This window comes from Fukomys damarensis, unplaced genomic scaffold (assembly GCF_012274545.1).
Source record: "Fukomys damarensis isolate Sample0158 unplaced genomic scaffold, DMR_v1.0_HiC HiC_scaffold_18, whole genome shotgun sequence".
In the NCBI taxonomy this organism is placed as follows: Eukaryota; Metazoa; Chordata; class Mammalia; order Rodentia; family Bathyergidae; genus Fukomys; species Fukomys damarensis.
In genome coordinates, this window is record NW_022900930.1 from 47,233,202 (window position 1) to 47,238,868 (window position 5,667).

A 5,667-nucleotide genomic window follows, 5' to 3' on the forward strand; every position below is an offset into this window, starting at 1 on the left:
TTTTTTTTTTTTTTTTTTTTTTTTTTTTTGGATGAAGGTCATCCCAGCACCAGCAAACGACTCTTTCTCCCTCACAGCTGGGAGTCTTTCTTAGCCTCCAGAATACAATGGCTCCTTCAGGCTTCAGGGACAGCCATGATTAATTACATGGTTTATTTCTATAGATTTTTTTCATTATAAAGTAATTCATGATTGCTACTGCCCAAAACGAACGAGTACTGAGAAGTAAAAAGTTGAACCTTCCTGTCTCTGTCTAGAATAACTCATAGTTATTATCACTGCTTTACAATTTTCCAGATTTCTTTTCAAATACGCTTTTCAGTACATGTGTGTGCACAAATGCAGACACATATCTCCAACACAAATGGAATCATTTGCTTTTTCATTTAATGAATCTTGCACCGATTTTCTATCTTATGTACATAGATTATTTCAGTGGCTGCATAGTGTTCCATAATAGAGATGGACTGTGAATTGTGTAGCCAATCTCCTGCTGCCAGACATTATTTTTGTTGGCTGTCATAGTCGAGGAATGCATTTTAAAAGACAGCATCACCGTGTGCTTTCCTGTCACCAGGCCCCAACTATCTTGTTTTAATTTTTGCGCCATCTTGGGAAAAAAAGTGGATATTTTATTCTCATTTTCTTAATTTGTTAGTGGTACATTTTAATGAAAAGAACCCAATGCTGGGAGGGGCTGGAAACATGCAGTTTCCATTTCAAATCCTCTGACCTTGAGCAACGCACCTAAACAATGGCAACCTGAGAGCCTTCACCTGTCAAATGTTGACCTGACTCTGTGTGACCCAGTGAGGAAGAGCCAGAGTGAGCAGCCCTGGAGGGTGACAGGCAGTACCTGCATGCCCCTGCCTCTCAGAGCCTCTCAGAGCCTCGACTCCCCTTCCTCTCCTGGCTGACTCGCCAAGCAGCAGGGTCACAGGCACCTGTTCCCTCTTTTCTTCCTGACTTTGGTGTCTCTCTCTGTGACCAGTCACTCAGAAAGGAGGTTCATCTGCTGTTTGCCAAATCCAAAGAGGCCGTTTATTTTGGAAAAAATAATTTCCCAAATTAGGACAAAGTCTTTATTGAAAACTAGCTCCGAGGACATAGAAGGGCCATTTGTGCCTCAAATCACCATCTCTTCATCTGCAGGCATGTAGGGGTCTTTTATAGCAAGGAACCAAGGGGTGGGGACCCTGCACATCTCAGAAGCTTGCTGTATGGCTCCCAGCACCTGCAGCTCCTCTCCCTATCTTGGGGAAAGGACATGGGGTGGACACTGGGGCTGACACCTGCTTATTCCATCACTTCATCTGGGCTGAGAACAGGACTGGGTATTGGTTATGTGCTCAGTAGGAAGAAGTTAGAGAAGCCTCCGATCTGATCTTTAAAAGAAAATAATCTAACTTGTAAAATTCAATTTTGTCTCACTGTTTATATGTCCATTGGCATCTTCAACCTCGGGCTGTCTTCTGGCTCTTTCAGAGGGATCTGCCCGCACGGATTCAGAGAAAGGTGAGTAAATGCTGTGAGGTGGACACAGAACGGGAAGCAGCTGCTAGTCTCAACCTCTGATGAGCAGAATCTTCCCCCTGCCTTCCGTGTCTCCCGCAGTGAACACAGAAGAGCTGTAGGAAGCTGCAGTTGGTTTTAAACAGCCTTCCCATGGTCCGGCCAGGCGACAATAGATGCAGTATCTCCAGCAGGCAGAAAGACAAAGAAGAAAAGATTAAAAGGGAAAAGATCTCCTGGATGGTGAGGCGGGAAGATATCCCTAGAGGTTCCAGCGGGGAGCAGGCAGTCTTTTCCTATGGCCCTTCCACTGGAATGGGGAGGGGATAGGACGGATGGAGGAGGCGACACCCGGGTACTTGGGCTCCAGGGACCCTCCAGATCCCACACTGCATATCAGCAACCCTGCTCTCCTGCCGCCCTGGGGAAAGCCAGGGCCCCTCGAGCTCCTTTTCTTCCTCACTCCCCTCATTCCCAAATCCAGGTGCAATTCGAGATCTGTTAGTGTCCTTTGGCTGCCACAACAAACTGCCACAAACTTGGAGCCTAATCTGGCAGAAAGTTGTTCTCCCCTAGTTCTAGAGACCAGAAGTCTAAAATCAAGGGGTGAACAGTGCTGGTTCCTTCAGGGAGCACTGGGGGAGATTCCATCCTGTGACTCTGTCCCAACCAGAAATCCTGGGCAATCTTTGGCTTACAACTCCATCAACACAACCTCTGTCCCTGTCTTCGTGTGGCCTTCGCCTCAGTGTCTCTCTGAGTAACAAATCTCCTTTCTTCTCTGAAAAGGACACCAATCATTGCGCTTAGGATCTACCCTAAACCCAACATGATCTCATCTTCAGATCCTTAATTATATCTCCTAAAACCCTCTTTCTAAATTATGTCACAGAAACTGGAGTTCAAACTTGAACACATCTTTTAGGAGGGGCATAATTCAACCCACTACATTGAAGTGCAATGATTCTAGGTCTGTCTGACTGGGTAGACAAAACTTCTGTCATTGTTCTGTGAGAAAAAAAAAAATACAACCTTATCTTCCGTAAATTAGGACTTGATAGTGTCAGCTGGGCACAAAACCAGAGTGGGACAGTGTGATCTCCATCTTCACCTTTACCTTCTGGCCTTCACCTTTATCTCATTCATGTGATTGGTCTGATGGACTTTTATGTGGGTGGACGGATTTACCTTTCGCCCTCTTTGATCTTTTACTAACCCTTTTGGCATCTGTTTGCTCTTTGAAAGATGATTGCAGTACAAAGCCCTGTCTACACCCTGCAGGTCCCTGCAAACATTGAACTGCAGCCCTGAGCTGAATGGCTGCTGCTGCCGGCAGGGACTGCACTCCATAAATCCGCATCATGACGAAGGGTGACTCCTGGGTCATCCATTCATCATGACACAGAAGGCTGCCGCTGATTCTCCACTGTAACAGGACCTCACAAACGGGTCGGTGTTTTAATTAACAAGACAGCACGGCTTACTTGTCTGATGAGCGCTAATGAACTTTAAACACTTCATCATATTTTAGAGAGAATGACCTGACTGAATAGGACCAGGGAGTAATCGTGAAATATCCCTCAAAGTGGCAACAGTAAGAACATGTATGTTGCAAAAAAGAAAATGTGTTCAGTTCCTGGGTGCAAATGAAATGCAAGGAAATTCGTTCTCATGGATGAGCAAGTCTGGGAGGGGTAAAGATCTACACACAAGCTCTGCAGTGACTGCTGGAGCAGAACATTGATTTCCTCGTTGATGAATGTTTTTTGAAAAATTAAGACTCAGCAATGATTTAATAAGCTGAGTCCTTCAGAGCAGAAGAAATAATGAACCCTGAACCTCAATCATCAAACAGCAGCTACCCAGATCAAATCAACTGATGAGCACCATTTTTGCTGATTTTTAAAAATTTCTTCTGATGTAATTTGATTTTTCCTTGGTAAGGGTAATTTATGTTATTGATGTGGACAACTTAGGGTGTAGTGGAGCACTTGGTTCTAGGGAGGCAGACAGAAAACCTCTGGTGGAAGTGGGAAGCCACACAGTTCCTGGCTGTGGGACAGAATGCCCAGAACTCACACGAAGGGGGACGCAGCCCTGATAATAGCTGAGAGGAATCTGTGGGTGAGGAGCCATCCAGAGATTGCCCGAAGTTGTGGGGACAGGGTCTGAGGTAAAATGGGTCCCAAGTCCTAATTTGGAGTGGCACTGGGCCGTCCCTCACCACTCCAGTGCCCTCCCTGCCAGAAGCCTCTCTTCCCCCATCATGCTGACCCCGTCCATGCGTTAGCCACAGCCCCTGAGCCCCTTTCAGGGCTTTGAAACGGTGGATATGAAGTGACAGTGACCACTACAACAAGTGCTTTCTCCATTCCTCAGCCCAGCAGCTCCCAGGCCCCACCGTTCCCCTCAGGAAGCCTGGGGTCCTGTGGGGCCCTGCCAATTTCTCTAGGGACAGCACTGAGAGAACAGAAGCAAAGGGAAGAGGTGTGGCCTGGCTCTTCTTCCCACAAAGGCCTCAGGGCTTGCAGAGGATGCCTCCCTCAGCTCCTCTGCCGTAACCAAGCACCACATATCCCAGGACGGCAGTGTGGAGATTTATTTCCTTACAGTCCTAGGGTCACAAAGTCTGAATCACGTGTGGCCTAGACTGGTTTCTCCTGAGCTTGCAGAGGGCTGTGTCTTCCTGTAGTCCCCTCAGAGTATGTCTGTGGTCTAATCTCCCGCTATGAGGACACCAGTCCTTTTGGACCAGGGCCTGTCCTAATGACCATATTTTATCTTGACCACCTGTTCAAAGGCCCCCACCTCCACATACTTCCCTTTCCAAGCTCCTAGGGGTTGGCCTTCAGCACAGGAATTTTGGCTCCTGCTCTTCCCTCAGAGTTCTGCTGTGTGGCCCTCAGCCCTGCAGGCTTCTCATCTGTCTCTGCGGCTCCCCTCTGTCTGACTCCACTGCTCCAACTGCTCATCCACAGCACCTTCTCCAGCCAGCTTACCCCAGGGGCTGGGATCCTCAGGCACCTGCACGCACGCGCGCGCGTGCACACACACACACACACACACACACACACACACACGTGCATGGCACCTTGCTAGGATGTCACCAGGAAGGCTTCAAGGAGGTCCCCTCTATGGGGCCAATCGACTCTTAACAGGAAAAGGATTTCAGGACACATCAGGGAAAGACAACACCAGATTTATTAAGTGGAGTTGATTAAGTGCAGGCTGAGAAAGAAAATAAACTGGGTGCTCAGTGGAAATGCACTGTGGTCTGGGGTTGGAAGGATGTGCTTGATATCGGAGATAACCTTAAGATAAGACAGATCATCTATAAGATTCTTAAAAACGTTTTGCCTAAAGACATTCTTGAACCCTTCAAACCTGTTTCTTTATTTTAAGGTCGTGTTGCTGCCCTTCACCTTATTGGCTAGGCTCACTCTTGGATTTAGGGTATCTCTAAGGGGTCAGGGTGTGGTGGATCTGGAAGGAACAGAAGACAGGCCTAGTGAGTATGGATGTGGAGTATAGACAGACATGGGCAACCTTGAGAGAATTTGATCACAGTGGTTTCCTTGTCTCCTGTCTACCTGTCCTAACTTCTATCCTACCCCAGAAATATGGGTGTGGGGGATACAGGTTGCTGTGACAACCCCCCCCCGCCCCACCAGGACTCTTCATGCCCAGTCCCTTCAGCCCAGCCCTCCCTCCTCCGGAGCCCAGAACCATTGCTCGGGTCCCCACCAGGCACCCGCTCCTGGCTCCAAACATCAGACGAGATGCTCTGTGACTTTTTAATTCGTCTGTTGCAGAAACATGCACAGGATTCTGGGTCTGTGCCAGGCACCAAGGTGGCCAAGGGTTGGGGACAATGGAGTCCCAAGAACCCTGTCACCAGCAGGCCACCCTTTCGAATACTGATTCGTCCAGGCTGAGTGCTTCTTCATATGGGCACTGTAATCTGCGTGTGACTCTGGGTTGTCTCATGAAGCCTGGGCTAGGAGCTTCAGTGCACCCTGCCTGAAGCCTTCCTCTGCCTTCAGCACAGAGAAGAAGTCTGCCAGGAGACAGTGCCCAGCCTGCAGCCCCCGAGCCCCATTCTGTCTCCTTAACAGTGGGGTGACTTGTTCATTCACTCCCACCCCCCCCCCCACA

The 5,667-nt window shown here is 48.4% G+C and overlaps 1 long non-coding RNA gene across 1 annotated transcript in view; it reads left to right on the forward strand.

Annotated features, from left to right (window-relative positions):
* LOC104861818 overlaps window positions 1-3,515 on the forward strand; it is a 12,003-nt gene extending 8,488 nt beyond the window's left edge. Inside the window, exons 3-5 of the long non-coding RNA XR_780115.1 lie at window positions 1,486-1,515; window positions 1,615-1,755; window positions 2,758-3,515. This is a non-coding gene — a long non-coding RNA (uncharacterized LOC104861818). The remainder of the gene's footprint in view (window positions 1-1,485; window positions 1,516-1,614; window positions 1,756-2,757) is intronic.
* Window positions 3,516-5,667: the final 2,152 nt, after the last annotated feature.